The sequence below is a fragment of the Myxine glutinosa genome, chromosome 9, assembly GCF_964187855.1.
Source record: "Myxine glutinosa chromosome 9, kmMyxGlut1.1, whole genome shotgun sequence".
NCBI lineage: Eukaryota > Metazoa > Chordata > Myxini > Myxiniformes > Myxinidae > Myxine > Myxine glutinosa.
Window position 1 is genome coordinate 98272954 of NC_136269.1, and position 22236 is coordinate 98295189.

At 49.0% G+C, this 22236-nt stretch overlaps 2 protein-coding genes across 5 annotated transcripts in view; one reads left to right on the top strand and one right to left on the bottom strand.

The window, feature by feature from the left end:
• The window catches only part of HERPUD2 (HERPUD family member 2), a 343531-nt gene extending 327043 nt beyond the window's left edge, over positions 1–16488 (bottom strand). Inside the window, exon 1 of the mRNA XM_078784559.1 lies at positions 16482–16488. The gene's annotated coding sequence lies outside the window, so the exon portion shown is untranslated. The remainder of the gene's footprint in view (positions 1–16481) is intronic.
• The window catches only part of LOC137435196 (copine-2-like), a 103003-nt gene that overhangs the window by 18635 nt on the left and 62132 nt on the right, over positions 1–22236 (top strand). The gene's annotated exons all lie outside the window — the stretch shown is intronic.

The following is a 22236-nucleotide window of genomic DNA, read 5'->3' on the forward strand; positions in this document are numbered from 1 at the left end:
GGTCCGCTGCCATCCGGGCATAGTCGATGCCGAGGTGGACTGCGTGGGCGACGGCCCGGGAAAGGCAATCCGCCACCGGGTTTTCCCCGCGACGTGCCGGATGTCCGTCGTGTACTCGGACACGGCCGAGAGGTGACGCTGCTGCCGGGCCGACCACGGCTCGGTGACCTTGCCCATCGCGAAGATCAGCGGCTTGTGGTCGACAAAGGCCGTAAACGCACGGCCCTCGAGCAGATGGCGGAAGTGCCTGACCGCCAAGTGAAGCCCGAGCAACTCGCGGTCGAAGGTACTGTAACGGCGTTCGGGCGGGTGAAGCTGCCGGCTAAAGAACGCCAGCGGTTGCCAAGCTCCACGCACCCATTGCTCGTGCACCGCGCCCACCGCGCCCACCGCGTAGTCCGAGGCGTCGGTGGTGAGGGCGATCTGTGCATCGGGTGCCGGGTGCGCGAGCATGGTGGCGTTAGCCAAGGCGAGCTTCGCGCCCATGAACGCCGCGTCCATCTGCTCGGTCCAGGTAACGTCGCCTTTGCCCGGCTTACCTCGGAGAGCTTCGTGCAGGGGGCGCAGGAGCTGGGCGATACGGGGCAGGAACCGATGGTAAAAGTTCACCATGCCCAGGAACTCCTGCAGCCCCCTGATCGTGCGGGGGCGCGGAAACCCCTTCACCGCCTCCACCTTGGCCGGCAGGGGGACGGCTCCGTGCCTGGTGACGCGGTGCCCCAGAAAATCGATTTCGGCGACGCCGAACCGGCACTTTGCGGGGTTCACAATCAGGCCATGCTGGCCCAGGCGTTCGAAGAGCGTGCGGAGGTGGTGTAGGTGCTCTTCGCGGGACGCGCTGGCGACGAGGATATCGTCCAGGTAGACGTATACAAAATCCAAGTTGCGCAGGATGCTGTCCATCAGCCGCTGGAACGCCTGAGCCGCATTCTTCAGACCGAAGGGCATCCGCAGGAATTCGAAGAGTCCGAACGGCGTGATGACCGCCGTCTTCGGGACGTCCTCCGGCCTGACGGGGACCTGATGGTAGCCGCGTATGAGGTCCACCTTCGAGAAGAAGGAAATGCCCGCCAAACGGGCGGAAAAGTCCTGAATGTGGGGGACGGGGTAGTGGTCAGGGGTGGTGGCGTCATTGAGACGGCGATAGTCCCCGCACGGTCGCCATCCCCCGCCGGGCTTCGGCACGATGTGCAGCGGCGACGCCCAAGCACTCTCCGAGCGCCGAACGATGCCGAGTCGCTCCAGGGTAGCGAACGCCGCTTTTGCTACTGCCAGCTTCGTCGACTCGAGGCGGCGTGCCCGGGCGTAGACCGGTGGCCCGACGGTGGGGATGTGATGGGCCACCCCGTGCTTGACGGCCCCCGCCGAGAAGGTGGGCCGCGTGAGGGCCGGGAAGCCGGCGAGGAGGCGGGTGAATTCATCCGCCGCCGGAAGCGTACAGATCAACATGGCCGGAACCGAACCGTTCGGCAAGCCGCTTGGCAAGCCGCTCGGCGAGCCGCTCAGTGAGCTGCTCGACGAGCTGGGCAGCGCACAAGCGAGCGAGCTGAACGTCTCGGCCTGGACAAGACGTCTGTGCTTTACGTCGACCAGGAGCCCATTGGCGCACAGGAAGTCCGCGCCAAGCAATGCCATGGGCACGTCGGCGGTGACGAACGACCATCGGAAAACCTGTCCTCCGAACCGCAGAGAGAGGCAGCGTTTTCCGTACGTACGGATGGGCGTCCCGTTCGCGGCAAGCAGCGCGGGCCCCCCCCCCCCCCCCCCCGTGGCGTGCTTGTCCGACGTACCGGCAGGAAGGACACTCACCTGCGCTCCCGTGTCGCACAGGTAACGGCGCCCGGATAAGGTGTCCGTTATGAACAGCAGGCTGCTCGAACGGCCGGCGCTCATTGCCACTATCGAGCGCCGGCCCGGGCATTTCCCGACCTGTTGAAGGAGCATGGCGGATGACACTGTCGAGCCTCGTGGCCGAACTTGGCGTGGAACCAGCACCAGGTGGTGGAGCTGGAGGAGTGCGACTGGCTCCGCCAGGCCGGTGGAGTTGGCGGTTTTCGCCGCGGTGGCGGTTTTCGCCGCGGCGGTGGGCAGGGCGTGGCGGCGGCCACGAGGTGCGTATCAGCATGCTGCGTATGCTGTGTAAGCTGATGCTGTGGATCAGCATCATCAGCAGCATCAGCCTCGAGGTCCGTGACGGCCGCACCGACTCTCGCCCGCGTGTCCGAAGCCGCGAAGTACCTGTCCGCCTCGGCGGCCAATGCTCGGGGTTCCGTTAGCACGGTCCCGGCCAACGCGAGGCGTACCTGTGCTGGAAGTTGGCGACGGAAAAGCGCCCGGAATAGAGAACCAGGGGCTTCCTCGCCCAACAGTGACAGCATATGGTCCATTCGGACCGACGGGCGCGTGTCGCCGAGCTCAGGGAGATCCAGGAGGCGGTCGGCCTGTGCGTCCTCCGTGAGGCCGAACGTGGCTAGGAGCAGCCGCTTGAGTGCCTCGTACTTGTGGCCGTCCGGTGGGTGGCGAAGGACGGACACAACTCAAGCGGCCGTGCCGGGCCCGAGGGAGGCGACGACGTGGCAGTAGCGCGTGTCGTCGTTGGTGAGGCGCCGAAGCTGAAACTGGGCTTCGGCTTGGACGAACCAAACTTCGGCCTGGGCCTCCCAAAATTCGGGAAGTTTAACCGACATCGCGTTGTTGGGCATGGCAATGGCGTCGTGTTTGGAAGGATCGCTACGGCAGATCCAACGTCGAGGGTCACCAGTAAAGCGCGGTGTTACGCGCGCTGTTTGTAAACAAGGAGGAAGCGGACAACGCGGTAATTTGTAAGTCTTTATTCAAGAGCTCACTGTAACACTGAACTCTCAGGGCTGCGCGCCCCATGTATATCGTGAGGCCACGCCTCTCTCCCGGGCGTGGCCCACCCCCACTTGGTGTGCGGGGTGATGTCACCACGTCAGTGCTTTCGTGTCCGCCACATATGTATATATATGTATATATATATGTATGTATATATATGTATATATGTATGTATATATATATATATATATATGTATGTATATATATGTATATATGTATGTATATATATGTATATATGTATGTATATATATGTATATATGTATGTATATATATGTATATATGTATGTATATATATGTATATATATGTATATATGTATGTATATATGTATGTATATATATGTATAATGTATATATATATATATATATATATATATATATATATATATATATATATATATATATATATATATTGTTACGGACCGCGGATAAGATGTTCGTTTTGCCATGCGGAGGCCCCGCGGCCCTAACAGTTACCCCGACTAACCCGATTCCCGAACGTTGGCCGGATCGCGCCACAGATATTCAATATGGAAAAGACAAAAGCGACACGGATGTGAAGAAGAAGAAGAAGACGAAAAGGTTGGAAATACTACTAAATTTATTCCTACTATATACAGGCTCAAAAAAAACCAAGGAGAAGGAAAGATAATAAAATAATTTACAGAAGATAGACACAGTGCAACGCTAGCTAATACAAACTTAATTAACCCAAGGACAGAACAAACAAAACAAACTCACGTACACAAGAGGATGGAAAGGCAGGAGGTGGATGGCTGGAGGGAAAGGAAGGTCCACCGGTACTGCAGCACGATCGGAGAGTTTGGCAGCCGCCGTTCCTTCGCGGCCCTGCTCAAAACCGCCGTCCAGGCCCCAAGCGGCTGTTGTTGCTGCTGTGGCCGCCGCTGCTGCTGCTGTTGTCTGCTGCTGCTGGCGAACAAGGCGACGAATAGCAGGCTTTGTGCTTCCCTGGATGATGATCTCCTTAATGTTCTCTATGTTCTTTTGCTCACATGCCAGCCTCGGACTCTGCTCGGAAAAGCACCAGCTCAGGAACAAACATCGGTCCACTTGATCAGCCGTTGCTGTGTACAAAGCTTCCTTGGGTGATCTCAATGTACTCTCGCAGTTGGTTCTCTCTTTGGATGTTCTTTCTGGATCTTCTCTAGCAAGTACCTTGCGCGCGCGCTTTTATAACGCCTCCGGCGATCAAGCCGCCGGCCTTCAGGACACGCCCATCGGTGTGCTCACCTCGGCCCTGGTTGGTCACGCGACCCTCTGGCTCCGCCCTTGATGACGACGGGCGGGCACGTCTATCTTCCCCGACCCGAGCACATGTTCAATGGTGGTTTTGGAGGGGATGTAATTGGCAATCGAGGCTTGGCAATGATGAAAGGGGAAAGTGAAAGGAATCTACTCTATTTCGCTTGGTGCAATGGAGTGTCATCTTAATGGAAGACAAGGCCTTACCCTAATACACATAATAAAGATATAACTATTAACCAGGGGGAAATCTATGATTGGCTAACGTGTATGCTTTATGGAATTAACTACGGGACGCCCTTTGACCTTTACACATAACTGGAGTAAGGAGGGTCCAGACTAAAGCAATAAATCACAACAATTTACCATACAATACAACACAATAAAAAAAAACACAATCCTCATTTCCGCAACACTGCACCCTCCTCCTCTTAGGCACGGCCCGGGCCTATAACTTTTACCTTAGTGTGGCACGTAGGTGTAGTTCCCTCTACTTTTAACCTGACCCTGAGTGCGACAGTTTTAAAACATAAATAAATATGTCCCGCTGCTCCATTGCACCCTACCTAACAGACTCACGCCCACAGCTAACCGAATTGCGGAATGGTCTTCAAACTATACACTGACGGTGGGGAGCATTATTTACAATGACGTTACTTTATTTACAAAACTAACCCAGGACCTGTGATTGTTCTTTCTGGGGGGGGGGGGGGGGGAGACAGTCTGCTCTGCATCGACGCACCATGAAAGCACCCATAAACGCACCAATACACCCTCAAGCACCAATCGGCGCACAGTCATCACTGTTCAATAAAATAAAAACAACAACCCCTAACCCTGCAGGTGGTCTCTTGCTCTTCGGCTCCCTCTGCTGGCTATTACTCTCTTCCAGATGTTGTCATTTTCTTTGCTGGCGGCCTATTTGCAATAAAACTTACACCCATGGTGTCCATTTTTATTTTATTTATGGCCCACAGGGGGCCGACTAGTGTGGTTCACTTGTGGGGCATTGGTGCCCTGTGATCAAGGTCCGCCAGCAAGATTTCAGGCCTTCATGGCCGGTTCCAGCAGAGGGGCCATGCCCCAACCCATGGGGTCCATCAGTGGTGCTCAGCCACAGACATGTGGTCCATAATGTGGTGCATCGATGCAGACAGCTGGTTCTGGGAGTTCCGGGCGCACAATGGCGGACTCACGCACGCTCCCCTCGGCACCCAGTGGCGCTCAGGTCCTCATGTGGGAGACAAAAGGGGGAGAAGACAGATGAGCGAGGGGTAAGGTCACAAGGGTACACAACAATAAGGCAATGCAAGGTGAAGTGCGTACGGAGAGCGAAGTGAGAAAACTCGTCCCTACCATACGTCACCCCCCCTGTCACCTACTCTACCCTTGCCCTTACCCCATATTTTCAAAAAAATCTACACATTTACAAATTCGTCCCTACTGTCACGTCTTCCCCATACTTCCCCTACACCAAATTCGTCTCCACAATCCCTCTAACCAAAATTTTCCATCACCAATTCATCATCAATCCTCATAAGGAGGGAGAGATGGAACAACAAGCACAATGTCACACCCACGTCATGATGCGTGTCACAATCCAAAACATTTGCATCAAAAATAATAAAACAACCTGGCATGGTGTGGAGGTACGTCATCCCAGGTGAGTGGATGCAGATGGTGCGGGGAGACTTTAATCCTAACTATCCTCTAAATGACTTTAACACACTTTACACTACCCGGGGTCTTTCCCTGCCAATCCATTGGCCATCTTACACTATGGGTTCTAAAAACCAATTCCCATTGACCAAACTGTGGTGCTTCTCAATTTGGGGTCTCACTCCCCCGATTCATCTCCCGGTGCCCTTGCACAATTTCTGGGCTGAGACGTGTAGCTCTCCCAGCAGGTCTACCCACCTGCACACCTCCACCACTGCAGTTGCCACCCGAGCTTACCAAGCTCCTCACCCTAACCTATCTAATTGGGGAAGGCCCCTCCTGGCGCTGTCACCCCTTGGTGCCCTCTGGCACTGGGCTACCCGGGTCCGTCCTCCGGATCCTCGGGCCCCATCCACAACAACTACCGGCTCCCAGAGCCCACCTGCGGCCTCACCTGGCCGACATCCTCACAGTGGTGGAGTGCCCAAACCAACTACACACACTAACAGGCTACACACCCAGCCATTTCCACAACACTAATGCACCCATCCATGTACCATTCTCTCACCCGCACCACAGATGCCAATATCCAACCACAATTTACCTATACCCTCTACCTAACACTTACACTACCCGCCCCGGGTATTCGTGATGGGGGTCCATCCTTCCCCCATTCACACCTTCGCACCATCCACTCCACTCCATAGTTTCCACCATACTCACTCCACGACCATCCATTCCAATACTCCATGTATTCCACACTCCATGTATTTCACACAACCATTCTCCATACACCTGTTGTTGCACACCTGTGCAATCACACCTGGTGCCACCTGCACCCTCCTTCCTTCCTGGACCATTTGGTCAGCACAACACACATCACCATCACTCACTCAAACACTGCTCCATACACCTGTTCAGTTGCACACCTGTGCAATCACACCTGTTCCTCACACACTTTTCACAATACACTTCTAAATATACCTCCAACACTCACACGGCATCATCTAATCTACCTGTTGCCCGGCTAACTTAGTGCTCCCCGTCTTCCCTTTAAACTAAGCACATACCACGTCATTATCATCCACTCTAATCTACCTGCGTCCCCACTACAGGTATCATTGTCACTACCTAATCTTAACGTTACCTAAGGTCATCTTCTCTAGATCCCTATCATTATATCCTAACCCTCCCGGGCTAGTTTTCACTGCCATAAACCCCATAAGACTAGTGCTCCTTTGCCCCCGCTGTGAGGGATGGCAGAGTTGCCATCCCGTCACATCGGGTATCTTCCACTACCAATTTTGCACACCAAATTTCAGCCAATCAAAAATTTGCCAATCATCTGCCAATCACACTACCATTACCAATCATCACTCTGCCAATCCTTTGCCAATCATCAAATTTTGTTTTCCTAATTTCAGGGCCAAAACACTCCTCATCATCACAGTCTACTCACTAGTGCTTCTCGGTGCGCCAATTCACTTCTAAAGCTCGGCTTCGTACAGCCGAGCAATGAATGCGGGTTCTTTGGTGCCAGCGGTTGGATGCGTCCGGCACTCGGTGCAGGGAAGGACGCTTACCCGGGCCGAGATCCCACGCACCATCTCGGCACAGAGCCGTCCAATGGCCCAATCTCGACCTGCCGGAACGCCTCAACAAAAAGGGGTCGCCACGACGACCCTTCATATCGGGCTGCCCGCTCCGCCTAGTGGAGCACGGACGCGGCCGTTCAAAGCGCGGCCCGGCTGGGATCGCGTACGGCGGATCTTTCGAAACCGCCGTGGTTCGGATCCCCGCTGGTCCCCGCGGCACGCGAAGCTGCCCGGCGCGCACCGAGGGCCCGCTTCGGCTAAACGTCATTCTAACCGCTAACCCGGTTACCGTCGATGCTTCACCTGCATGCTCACACGCATACGCTACCCCTTTCACCCTCACCGAGCTCGGTGCTCCAACGCCGCCCGTACACCCCGCGTACTTCGCTATTGCACTCGTTCTTTCGCTCACAGACTTGGTCACACACCTGACCACCGCACACCTTTGCACACACTCGTCGTTCGCACACCTCACCAACACCTCTTTGTGCCCCCTCCTCGGTCACCTCCTCTGTGACAATCACAGGTGTGCTCTCACTCACACACCCAACCACGTGCCTCACTACTAACTCAGGTGTGCATTCCCACACACGCTCTACCATTCCAGGTGTGCATCCTTCCATTCCAGGTGTACATCCTCTCTCACCTGCCACAACCAACTCACGCTCCGTGTCACTCTTACTACTCTCACCTCCACACTCGGTCGCGCACTCACCCTTACTCTCGACAGCGTACTCTGTACTCATGCACCTGTCCGTTACACACCTTTCTCACGCACACTCTCCCATTATTACACCCTCCGTAACACTCACCACAGGTGTGCATCCTTCCTTACTTTTGACAGTGCACTCTTTCCTCATGCACCTGTCCGTTACACACCTTTCTCGCGCATCCTCTTGCGCACACTCTCTCGTTACTCTCTTCGTAACACTCACCACAGGTGTACACTCTCGTTACATCCTCTGTAACACTCCCCACTCCGCGCTTCCATGTGCCCCCTCGCACACGCGCTACGACCAACTCGCTCTCGACAGCACACTCACTCCTCGGCGCGCACTTTTTCCTCACACACCCCAGAGTCGGACATTCTCGCACACCTCCTCCTTCGCACACCATACCTGTCGCACACTTCACCAACGGCCTCTCACGAACACCCGGATCCAAATCAACCCCCAAGCCGACTGAAGCTCCCCTCACATCATCTACATTTCCACGTATATCGCCACTCACCTTCGCACCTCGTCTCCGCACCTCCTTCGCCACCTGCAAACTATTTATTTGGTTAGTGAGCACACCATTATGAGTTGAGCACCGACCTTGCGCATATTCCATTACTTCCTCCTGTATTTCTCTCTTAGTTTCTGTCCGTCTCTTCTTAATTTCACTCACCCTCTCTTCCACCTCCTTTAACTTTTGCTTCACCTCTTTTATTTCCCGGTGCGACTCCTCTATCTCGTCCTCTAAGGCTACCTTGACCGTTTCTATGTGCGTCCTCACCTCCCGGTCCTTCGTCTCCATTACTTCTGTCACCTCGTCCAACCTCGTTGTCAGTCCCTCACGTACCATCTGACATTGCCTCTGTGTCGCTATTAAGTCATTTTTAATGTTGTTTTGTGTCGCTTTTAACCCTCCTAGTACCGCAGTGTTCCTTTGTACCTGCTCCACTAATTCCGTCTGTCCCACCGTCAGCTGTTCCACCTCCTGCTTCAGGTCCTCTATGCCCCCCTGTAACCGAGCCGTATTATTCCTCACCTCTTTCTCCATACGCTTTTCACCTCGCTTTACCTCCTCGCGTACCCCCAAGACCTCCTCGCCTACACCTCGTCGTATCTCCTCCTTCATCTCCTCCCTCTCTTTTGTAGATGCCACCCTCATCTGTCCCAATTCATCCCTCTGAGCATCCAATTTGGTTTCTACCCCGATTTTCACCCCTCTCTGCTCTCCCATTTCTTTAATTTCTCGGGCGGATTGCTCCCCTATTTCCCGCAATTTGCCTTCCATTCTATCTTCTAGCCCCCTTAACCCATTTTTCACCCCCTCTATCTGATTCTCCTGGGCAGCCATTCTATTTTCCACCCCCGTTAACCCATGTTTCACCCCTTCTATCCCATTGTCTAACCCCTCAAGTTTCTTGTCTAACCCCTCAAATTTCTTGTCTAACCCCTCACCGGTACCCCTCGCTTCGTCCCTCATTGCTCCCATTTGGCTCCTCAATCGCTCACTATCAGCCCTTGCTTCGTCCCTCATTTGCTCACCCATTTCTCTTTGCTCTTGGGTGGACTTATCACTTTGGGCATCCATTTTTGCCATCATTTGAATCACTAGGGCATTGCCCGTACTATATCTATATCTAAAATTATATCCCCCCCCTCTATTTACATGAAATGGTTTGGTCCAAAGCGAACGGCTTCCGGAGTTTGGTAAAGAAATCGCCATCGCGTGCACAAACGCGCAGGAAAGCGAATGAATCGCAAATTCGTTTTTATTAGTTTTAAAACATAGTTTAACGCCAACATAGTTTGCAAACGTGAAATAAATGAATACGCTCTCAAATGTGCCATCCGAGGCAGAGTGTGTCCGCCACGTTCGGCACACGCGATAAATCGCTGCTCTCTGATTGGTTGAATCGTTTTTTGGACATAGCTCGGTAAGTAATTGTCCGATTAATATGAAACCTTGAAAAGGCACATCCTCGGGTCCCCAGCAATATACCTGGCAAGTTAAAAGTATATCGGACCCGTGGTTGTCGAGAAACAGCGGTCACAGACAAACGTACAAACAGAGATTACTGGAATTATAGATAGATAAAGACTCGCATGTACTCTGGCATCTCTGGCTTGGCTGCCGCGACCACGTGCGCAGCGCAATTTGGTGCTGCTACGGTCACGGGCGCGGCAAAATTTTGTGCCGCTACAACCACGTGCGCGATGGCTCCATTTTGTGCGCCTGAAACCTCCTCAACCACATTGCCATTTTTCTCCTCCTCCCTTTCCTCCACATACATTTCCCCGAGGTCCTGGGTCGATTCTACCCTGTCTATCTCTCCCACCGACATCCCGTCGCCTTGACCAGCCATGGCGCGATTTCAAAATTCGGGTTTTGTAAAACAAAACAAATTTCAGTAGCTCGTAATTTTGAGCGCGTTAAGCGCGCTTCGGGTCCGATCCCACTCCTGACACCAATTATTACGGACCGCAGATAAGATGTTCGTTTTGCCGAGCGGAGGCCCCGCGGCCCTAACAGTTACCCCGACTAACCCGATTCCCGAACGTTGGCCGGATCGTGCCACAGATATTCAATATGGAAAAGACAAAAGCGACACGGATGTGAAGAAGAAGAAGAAGACGAAAAGGTTGGAAATACTACTAAATTTATTCCTACTATATACAGGCTCAAAAAAAACCAAGGAGAAGGAAAGATAATAAAATAATTTACAGAAGATATTAGACACAGTGCAACGCTAGCTTATACAAACTTAATTAACCCAAGGACAGAACAAACAAAACAAACTCACGTACACAAGAGGATGGAAAGGCAGGAGGTGGATGGCTGGAGGGAAAGGAAGGTCCACCGGTACTGCAGCACGATCGGTGCGTTTGGCAGCCGACGTTCCTTCGCGGCCCTGCTCAAAACCGCCGTCCAGGCCCCAAGCGGCTGTTGTTGCTGCTGTGGCCACCGCTGCTGCTGCTGTTGTCTGCTGCTGCTGGCGAGCAAGGCTCTTCGCTCCCACTTTTTGTTCATATGTGTGTTGTACCGTCCACCAAACAGGGATGACTCCATCACCATCTCGCTGTCTGATAATATGGACCAACCTCTGTCTACTCATCCCAACTCTCTCTTCCTCATATGTGGTGATTTCAATTGTCACCATGTCACCTGTCACCAATAGCAGGCTTTGTGCTTCCCTGGATGATGATCTCCTTAATGTTCTCTATGTTCTTTTGCTCACATGCCAGCCTCGGACTCTGCTCGGAAAAGTACCAGCTCAGGAACAAACATCGGTCCACTTGATCAGCCGTTGCTGTGTACAAAGCTTCCTTGGGTGATCTCAATGTACTCTCGCAGTTGGTTCTCTCTTTGGATGTTCTTTCTGGATCTTCTCACGCAGTACCTTGCGCGCGCGCTTTTATAACGCCTCCGGCGATCAAGCCGCCGGCCTTCAGGACACGCCCATCGGTGTGCTCACCTCGGCCCTGGTTGGTCGCGCGACCCTCTGGCTCCGCCCTTGATGACGACGGGCGGGCACGCCTTTCTTCCCCGACCCGAGCACATGTTCAATGGTGGTTTTGGAGGGGATGTAATTGGCAATCAAGGCTTGGCAATGATGAAAGGGGAAAGTGAAAGGAATCTACTCTATTTCACTTGGTGCAATGGAGTGTCATCTTAATGGAAGACAAGGCCTTACCCTAATACACATAATAAAGATATAACTATTAACCAGGGGGAAATCTATGATTGGCTAATGTGTATGCTTTATGGAATTAACTACGGGACGCCCTTTGACCTTTACACATAACTGCAGTAAGGAGGGTCCAGACTAAAGCAATAAGTCACAACAATTTACCATACAATACAACACAATAAAAAAAACACAATCCTCATATCCGTAACAATATATATATATATATATATATATATATATATATATATATATATATATATATATATATAAATATAATCTATTATCTATATAATTTATATATCTATAATCTATATATCTATAATCTATATGCAGTGTCTGTCCTGTCCTGTGTTGTGTTGTGTTGTCACTGAACTATTCCCTCAAGCTTTTGTGAAATCCTACTAAACTTTTTTTTTCAACTTCAATTGTTTATAAAATGTAATATCACTTATATTACAAATATATTGTGCAAAATAATTGTTTGTATTATGATTGGTGTAAACCATGACAAAACAGCAACTCAGGTACAGTCATCTATCTATATATCAACATATGTGGGCAGTGTCTGTGTTGTCACTAAACTACTCCCTCAAACTTTTGTTTCCGTGGTTGTGAAGTTTTTGAATAACGTTGTTGGTGAGGTGTTTTGAATCACGTGGTGGTGAGGTGTTTTGAATTACTTGGTAGTGAGGTGTTTTGAATTACGTGGTGGTGAGATGTTTTGAATTACGTGGTGGTGAGGTGTTTTGAATTACTTGGTAGTGAGGTGTTTTGAATTATGTGGTGGTGAGATGTTTTGAATTATGTGGTGGTGAGGTGTTTTGAATTACGTGGTGGTGAGGTGTTTTTAATTTCGTGCCTGTGAGGTGTTTTGAAATACGTGGTGGTGAGGTGTTTTGAATTTGGTGGTGGTGAGATGTTTTTCATTACGTGGTGGTGTGTTTTAATTTCGTGGTGGTGAGGTGTAATCGTCCCAAACTTCCAGTCTGCACCTACCCCTCGCGTATGTATGTGCTGAGGGGTTCTTTTTTGAATTTTATATATTTTTTCAACCTAAATCTTCAACCTAATTTGCTTATAAAAATGTAATATCACAAACACTACAAATAAATTTGTACAAAATAATTGTTTGTATTATGATTGGTGTAAACCATGACAAAACAGCAACTCAGGCACAGTCAGTCATCGATCTATATATCTACATGTATGGGCACTGGGCAGTGTCTGTGTTGTCACTGAACTACTCCCTCAAACTTTTGTTTCTGTGGTTGTGAAGTGGTTTTAATAATGTGGTGGTGAGGTGTTTTAAATTACGTGGTGGTGAGGTGTTTTGAATTACGTGGTGGTGAGGTGTTTTGAATTACGTGGTGGTGAGGTGTTTTGAATTACGTGGTGGTGAGGTGTTTTGAATTACGTGGTGGTGAGGTGTTTTGAATTACGTGGTGGTGAGGTGTTTTAAATTACGTGGTGGTGAGGTGTTTTGAATTACGTGGTGGTGAGGTGTTTTAAATTACGTGGTGGTGAGGTGTTTTGAATTACGTGGTGGTGAGGTGTCTTGAATTACGTGGTGGTGAGGTGTTTTAAATTACGTGGTGGTGAGGTGTTTTGAATTACGTGGTGGTGAGATGTTTTAAATTACGTGGTGGTGAGGTGTTTTGAATTACGTGGTGGTGAGGTGTTTTAAATTACGTGGTGGTGAGGTGTTTTAAATTACGTGGTGGTGAGGTGTTTTGAATTATGTGGTGGTGAGGTGTTTTGAATTACGTGGTGGTGAGGTGTTTTAAATTACGTGGTGGTGAGGTGTTTTGAATTACGTGGTGGTGAGGTGTTTTAAATTACGTGGTGGTGAGGTGTTTTGAATTACGTGGTGGTGAGGTGTTTTGAATTACGTGGTGAGGTGTTTTAAATTACGTGGTGGTGAGGTGTTTTAAATTACGTGGTGGTGAGGTGTTTTGAATTACGTGGTGGTGAGGTGTTTTGAATTACGTGGTGATGAGGTGTTTTGAATTACGTGGTGATGAGGTGTAATTGTCCCAAACCTCCAGGTTGCTCCTACCCCTACTGTGTATGTGCTGAGGGGTTCATTTTGAAATTTTAAATATTTTTTCAACCTAAATCTTCAACCTAAATTGCTTATAAAATGTAATATCACAAACACGACAAATACATTTGTGCAAAAGAATTTTTTTTTTTTTTTTTTTTTGTATACAATATCGAGGCTCGTGAAAGAGCTAATATTAATCACACAAAAAGTCAAACCGACACAAACCGTCACATAAAACACAAAATAAGGGGATTCATAACACAGCAGCTCAGGTACAGTCATAATTATCCTCAGCTAAAAGAAGCCCGTGCCTCTAACGACGCATGGTGAGGCGAGATGCACGAGCCGAGCCAAGCTAGTATATCTATATATGAGGGGGATGAAGACACCCATCCATACCTATGCTACTTACCAGTCCTGCCAATGTTCATTTTACCCTCTATTTGCAATCCTTCTAACTTCTAAGAACCTATCTAATTCCACTACCTTTCCTGGGAGACAATCCCATGCATTAACTACTCTGCGTAAAAGGTCCTCCCTCTCCTTTTCTGTACTCTAAGACTGTGGCTCTTGGTCTTGTCAGTGACTATTCTGCTGGGAAAAAACTTTTCTTTTTTTTTTGTATACAAGATCGAGGCTCGTGAAAGACAACAACAACAACAACAACAGGCATTTTAAGGCCATTTTCCCGGCAAGAGCGGGGGTTACCCTATCGTTAGCCTATCTTCGTGAAAGAGCTAACATTAATCACACAAAAAGTCAAACCGACACACAAAACACAAAATAAGGGGAGCGGTAGACAAGATGGGGAGAGAGGGGGAAGGACACAAACACAACATTTGAGAGCAAGGACTTCGAGAGAACTGTGGGAGGGAGAGGGCTTTGGGGGAGGTGGGAGAGGTATAAAACATATGGACACTGCAAGGACTTCCAGGAAAGAAGTTGGAATTAAACGTATTCTTCTGCACTTATTTTGTCTACACCCTTCATTATCTTAAACATCTCTATCAGATGGGGTGGGGTATTGTGTGTCAGTCTGGAGTTGTCTGACAAAAGGAAGAGGGAGTTTTACAGAGCATCTGAGTGGTTGTTTATGGAAATGAGCAATAAGAGTGGGACCCATCACTGCCTTGTGGCATTCTGGTCTCCATTGAGAGAGTAGAGGAGAGCAGAGGGGTGGGTTCCATTGATAGTGATGCATTAATTGTGTGGCGGGAAAGTCAGAAATCGTGTATTGGTGCAGCCTTGTATGCCACAGGCAGCAAGCTTAGCAAGAAGGGCAGGATAATGGACTGTCAAATGCCTGTGAAATGTCCAGAGAAATGGCTCTGACCTTGATTAAAGGCCTCAAACCCTTGCTGAGAGAGGAGCAAAAGCATGTTTACCTCCACCACCAAAGGTGGATGGAGGTTATGTTTTCACCCCTGTCTGTCTGTTTGTCTGTCCGTTTGTGAACAAGATATAATCTCTTTCTTGAAACAAACATCATACACTTTTCATCATACACTTTTCATCATACACTTTCCATCATACACTTTCCACCATACACCTTCCACCATACACTTTCCATCATACGCTTTCCATCATACGCTTTCCATAATACGCTTTCCATAATACGCTTTCCATCATATGCTTTCCATCATACGCTTTCCATCATATGCTTTCCATCATACACTTTCCATCATACACTTTCCATCATACACTTTCCACCATACACTTTCCATCATACGCTTTCCATCATACGCTTTCCATAATACGCTTTCCATAATACGCTTTCCATCATATGCTTTCCATCATACGCTTTCCATCATATGCTTTCCATCATACACTTTCCATCATACACTTTCCATCATACACTTTCCATCATACACTTTCCATCATACACTTTCCACCATACACTTTCCATCATATGCTTTCCATCATACGCTTTCCACCATACGCTTTCCATCATACACTTTCCATCATACGCTTTCCATCATACACTTTCCATCATACACTTTCCATCATACACTTTCCATAATACGCTTTCCACCATACACTTTCCATCATACACTTTCCATCATACGCTTTCCACCATACGCTTTCCATCATACACTTTCCATCATACACTTTCCATCATACGCTTTCCATCATACACTTTCCATCATACACTTTCCATAATACGCTTTCCACCATACACTTTCCACCATACACTTTCCATCATACGCTTTCCATCATACACTTTCCATCATACACTTTCCACCATACACTTTCCATCATACACTTTCCACCATACGCTTTCCATCATACGCTTTCCATCATACGCTTTCCATCATACGCTTTCCATCATACGCTTTCCATCATACTGTTACAGACGTGGCTTGGATGTTATTTACCGAGCGGTTTTATGGTATGACCACGTCTGCACAAGTTACCCGATTGTGCCCGAACGTTGACTAGTCGCGCGATGCTGGCTCAATAAGAAAAAGAAGACACCCGGCTGGATTACAATAACACAATACGACACCAATGTTTCAATTCTCAAGACCTCCGGAGGAGATTATATTCGTACGGAAAGGTCAGATTACAGGGGCTAGAGGTATAATCACAGAAAGACAGGCACTTAGACACACTCTTATATTAACCCCGGACAGACGACAGACAAACGGGACAACGGCTGACTCACACGGGGGTTGATGACAGGAAAGCGGGTATCGATGGCTCCAGGTCCTCCTGGGCTCGGGGCAGGGTACAGTACGGTCCGGTCCGGTCCAAAGATGCGGGGAGGTATCGTCGCGCTGGGGGTGGCGGTGGCTTCTCTCTCCAAGCTGAGGCGCATCTGTCGTCACGTCCGGCGCGGGGCCGCGTATATCCGGCGGGGAGTGACACGCCCTCGGCTCGTTGCTTCTCATTGGGTGCGTGGGGGGGTTACTGGCTCCGCCCCTGACGAGGAGCTGACAGCCAACCCCTTCGGGGTAACGCCGTGGAGCGCATGGTCATGGCGGGTAACCGAGCCGGTGTGAGGACGCACACTCCCCGCCCCTCTGTTGTTGTAGTCGTAGTTGTAGTTGTAATTGTTGTTGTAGTTGTTGTTATTGTTGTTGTTTGGGGAAGAAGATGGGAGGAGGTATGGGAAAGGTCCTAAACTCACTACTGATGCCATATAATCACATTCTGGTGCAACGAAGAGTCATAATTAATGGAGACGAGGCCTTAACTGACATAGAATAAGAATAGCTAGGAAGATGTCCGAAAGTTGTCTACGTGTGGTGCGGTGGACCTGGGCACGACATTTAATGGGGGAATAAGGGGAAGGTCGGCTCTACTGATTGTTATTTACATGCAATGGGACTAGGGAATGGGGGATTGGGGAAAGTTGGGGAGTATTGGAGAAAATAGGGGAATATTTACAAGCGGATATGGAGGCCAAATTCCATATTCGCAACAATACGCTTTCCATCATACGCTTTCCATCATACGCTTTCCATCATACGCTTTCCATCATACGCTTTCCATCATACACTTTCCATCATACAGAAGGAGGCTGGTTGGGAAGTTTAGCCTAACCTTGAGATTTGCAAGATCGTGTTTCTTGGCTTGCATCAGAATGGACGCACACTTGATGTGGGCCTTATCATATGTGGGGTGACCAAAAAGTTACCCTCGATATTGTCATGTGACTACCCTTGGTGAATACCGTAGGGTAGCACGGAAAGCCAAATGAGCTTTTACTCCGAAACGTTCAGTTCAATTGCGGACTTGATACACGTGGGGAAAGAAAGGGAAAGGAGACGATGAAGAGCTTACCTTCATGGATCCCACCGCGGTCCTCAAACCTGCGGAAAATAAACTCAAAACGGAGCGGATTTAAAATGTACAAAAATAACAGGTTTATTTAAACAGAATGCCGGGACAAAGAAAAACGCGACGGTAAAACTAAGTTCCTAAACGGGACGTCCCCCACACCAGACTTGAACACAGACGAAGGGAAGAATAACTTGGAAAACAATGGGGTGGGTGTGCACTTAGTTCCAATCGCCGGTGGGATCTCGTCAGGGTCTGCGAACGGGTCCAGGGTGCTGGCAGCGTTGCGCGTGTAGCGTGCCCGTTGGCGGGAACCAGGCCTCGTTGCGCCCTTACGCGCTGCAGCACTCATACACTCGTCCACGCATGGAGAACCGCAGTTCTCAGGCCGCAGCTCTTCCTGCTGCCTCTGCACATCTCTCAATGGCGCCTCTGAACATGGTCGGTCCGATCACTTCCTGGAGCCCTTTGTCCCCGAACAATTGTCTTCTACCAGAATCTGGAACCAAGAGGAGAGAGTCGAGGGCAGAGGAAGGCGTGAGGGGTAAAAGGTAAGAGAAAAGGTAAGAGAGAAGGTAAGAGAGAAGGCATGGAGAACCGCAGTTCTCAGGCCGCAGCTCTTCCTGCTGCCTCTGCACATCTCTCAATGGCGCCTCTGAACATGGTCAGTCCGATCACTTCCTGGAGCCCTTCGTCCCCGAACAATTGTCTTCTACCAGAATCTGGAACCAAGAGGAGAGAGTCGAGGGCAGAGGAAGGCGTGAGGGGCAAAAGGTAAGAGAAAAGGTAAGAGAGAAGGTAAGAGAGAAGGCATGGAGAACCGCAGTTCTCAGGCCGCAGCTCTTCCTGCTGCCTCTGCACATCTCTCAATGGCGCCTCTGAACATGGTCGGTCCGATCACTTCCTGCAGCCCTTCGTCCCCGAACAATTGTCTTCTACCAGAATCTGGAACCAAGAGGAGAGAGTCGAGGGCAGAGGAAGGCGTGAGGGGCAAAAGGTAAGAGAGAAGGCAAGGGAGAAGGCAAGGGAGAAGGCAAGGGAGAGAGAATGTCGGTCCGAGAGTTATTTTATTGACCGTCTCGTGACGTCATCTGTACCTCTCCACCAATACCCGCAGACCACCACTGCATGCTCAGCTCTCCACCAATCCACACGCAGTCTGCTTCTGACGTCATCAGTCAAACCTTGCCAATCAGCACGCTGCTTTCTCCTCGTCCTTCCTTCACCAATCAGCGAGTCCCTTCCTACCCCGGCTTTCCCGTTGGTCAACTCCACTACATATCACTACCCCACCGACATAACAATATGTACCGGTATTTCATCTATCTTGCATTTTGATTCTTCTTTTTAAAACGAGATTTATGAAACTAGTAAATACCAGTTCCCTCGGGGAACGTGATTTGGTGATGAAAGAAGCTGAGCTGTGCAACAAATGTTTTTTTGTGAGATGTGGGTATGTTTTCTTGAAGGGAAAAAAATGCCAGTTTCCTTTTCAAGTCAGGATGCATGAAACTCACATTTCTGCTTCTTCTTCAATCCCTAAAAGGTGGGCTTTTAAAACGGACAACTTCATGATTAAACGGACACAAAATTTTGTTCCATGGAAATAGATTATTTGCTTTCCAACGATACCATTTTTATTATTCTACGATAGCAGGAACCTCTACATTAAAGCTCGAGGTCCTGCTTCCTCTTTGTTTGAAGGATGGAAGGATGGAGGCATCTTCTTTTAGTAATAGTAACACCCGTTCCCTCAGGTAGCCAAAAAAAGGTGTCAATACCCGGTCCCTCTGACAGGAGTCAGTGGTTAAACCACATGCACCATTCTCCATGTACAGCCAAAAATTGCAAATCGTCCCCCCATTCTCGCCAGGGCGGCAGGGGGGGGGGGGGAGGGGGCGGGTAAGGGGGGAATTATTTTGTGCCCATGACCCGAGCCTGGGTACCCCGAGAATTTGCAAAATTTGGTGGAGATTGGCCCAGCCGGTTTCAGTTCTATAATGATCATACCTACCTGGTGTTGGCTTAGCGGTTAGGGTGCTGGCTTGGGATCTTTGGATTCTGAGTTCATCTCCCTGTCGATCGCTGAATTAACGCCAGGGGTTGACTCAGCCTGTCATCCTTCCGAGGTCGGCAAATTGAGTACCAGCTTGCTGGGATGAATGATCCCGGTGTGTACCCCGATTTAGAATAGGTACACCGTATCCCTGCGCATCATAAGAGGCGAATAAGGGTTGGCGTCAGGAAGGGCATCCGACCATAAAAACATTGCCTCAAAAAGGGAACCGTGAATGACATGGGGCCCGCAAGGCTAACCCCCGCTCTAGCGGGGAAAATGGCCTTAAAACGATCTTTCATTTATTCATTCAATGATCATACCTATAGTGCATACACACATATAGAGAATGACCTTTTCAGCCCTGCTGGAGATGGACAAATCGAAGATTCGCAAGTATATTGGTTTGTCTAGTCTGTGATTCTGTCTGTCTGTTTGACTATATGTCAATTGCCTACAGGTCACAATTTTAAACCGATCTTCACAAAACTTCACCAAATGCTAGAGTTTGTCATAAGGAAGAAGCCTATTGATTTTGAGATCAAAAAGTCAAAAGGTCAACATCGGCCTAATTTCTAAAATAGTCAATTTCCATCCGATTGACCTGAAATTTGAAGAGGATTTACATATTTGGTCATTGAATTCAACCACCAATTGTATTTTTAAGAACAACTTTATTTTAGGGATTTCGCGATGTATCATGCTCTGCATGGCATCTTTCTTGTTTGTCTGTTCGTCTGTCAGTCAGCAGGATATCTCAAAATGTTATGGACAGATTCTGATAACATTTGGTGGACAGGTTGGGTGTGTGCCGAGGACTAATTTATGAGATTTTGGTGAAGACCGGACCTGGATACTATAATACTGAAAGTGATTCTTCACCATTGAGAGATTGGGCCAAAACCGATGTACACTATATCACTATATTTCAAAATGTAGTGGACGGGGTTTTGACAAAACTTGCTTATTTATGAAATGGCTTAAAGGAAAAATGAAAATTTAACATCCCGACAATGTTTCAGGAGTAAACTTTTTTTTTTTCTTCTTTTTTTTTTGTATACTGAATCGAGGCTCGTGAAAGAGCTAACATTTATTTCACAAACAAATCAACCAGACAAACAAAATGTACAAAAAGAGGGAGCGGAAGACAAGATGGGGAGAGAAGGGGAAGCACACAACCACAACATTCGAGAGCAGGGAGAAGTGTGGGAGGGAGAGGGCTTGGGGGCAGGAGGCGTGGGAAGGGGAGGGGGGTGGGGGGGGAGAGGTATAAAACACAAGGGGACCAAAATTAGCGGGGGTAGAAAAGATCAAGGTTTTGGATGGGGGAGGATAAGAGATGGTGGTGAACAGCTGTTTTAAAGACCTGGAGGGTGGAGTGGGATTGAAGAGAGTGAGGGAGTTTGTTCCAGAGGCGGGAGAAAAGAGGAATGAAGGAGTGAAGGTGAGCAGAAAGTCTTGATTTTGGCAGTTTAACCATAAGAGGGTTGCAGGCAGATCCTGTGCGACCTGTAGGAATATTTGGGGGACAGAGCCCAGAGAGGGCTGGGGGGGGGCAAGGCCAGAGAGGAGTCGGTAGAAGACGGAAAGACCACCAACCTGCCTGCGGTGAGTGAGTGAAAGGCTTGGGCATAAGATGGAAAGCAAATAGGGTTAATGGATAGAAAAGATAATGGGTTGATTAAGGGGGTCAATAGGAGATGGTCGACAGAATAATGTGACTGAATAATTGATCAGGCAACGGAAGAGTAAAAGTACAGGTGTGGGGGCTCACAACATGAGACTGGGTTAGTGAGGAGAAATGCATTTTCCTTACTGGAGCTAGTTAACTGCAGTGGTTTCAATAATCCAATAATCTTCTGTACATTTCTGTTTGACTATTTTGGCTAGCTGATTATGCAAATGAGATTGTGAAATATCATGAAGCATGCTAAATAGAATGGGAGGAATGGACAGGTGTGGTAAGATTGTGTTGTTCAATACAGCATGTGCTCCAAAGCTGGTATTGTTGGCAACCTTTCCATGTCACCATGTGATGTATCAGCGGAGTTGTTGGGTCCTATGCTTATTTTTGAGGGTACAGAGTAACTGTATTTGTTCAATATATGTAGTTATGCTAGTATTGGGCCGAGTGATGAGGCTCGTTTTTGCCCTCCACACCCCATTGTGTGTGTAATAATTAGATACCCACTTAGCTTCCTCCTCTCCGGAGGAGGACCTTAACTCCTCTCTGCTCCGAGTCTGCTTGATGGTAAGAGTGTCTGCTCTGAGTCTGGGTTATGGTAAGAGTGTCTGCTCCAAGTCTGCGTGATGGTAAGAGTGTCTGCTCTGAGTCTGCAGGTTTACCGTGGGAGTTGTTGTATGCAGATGATCTGGTGTTGATTGCGGAAAGTATGGATGGACTGAAGGAAAAGATGAACAAGTGGAAGGAATGTATGGAGACAAAAGGTCTGAAGGTGAATATCGGAAAGACGAAGGTGATGGCAAGTGGTAAAGCATGTGGTGAGGTAGAAAGAACTGGGAAGTGGCCATGTGCTGTGTGCAGGAAGGGTGTCGGAGTGAACTCCATTCAATGTACAAT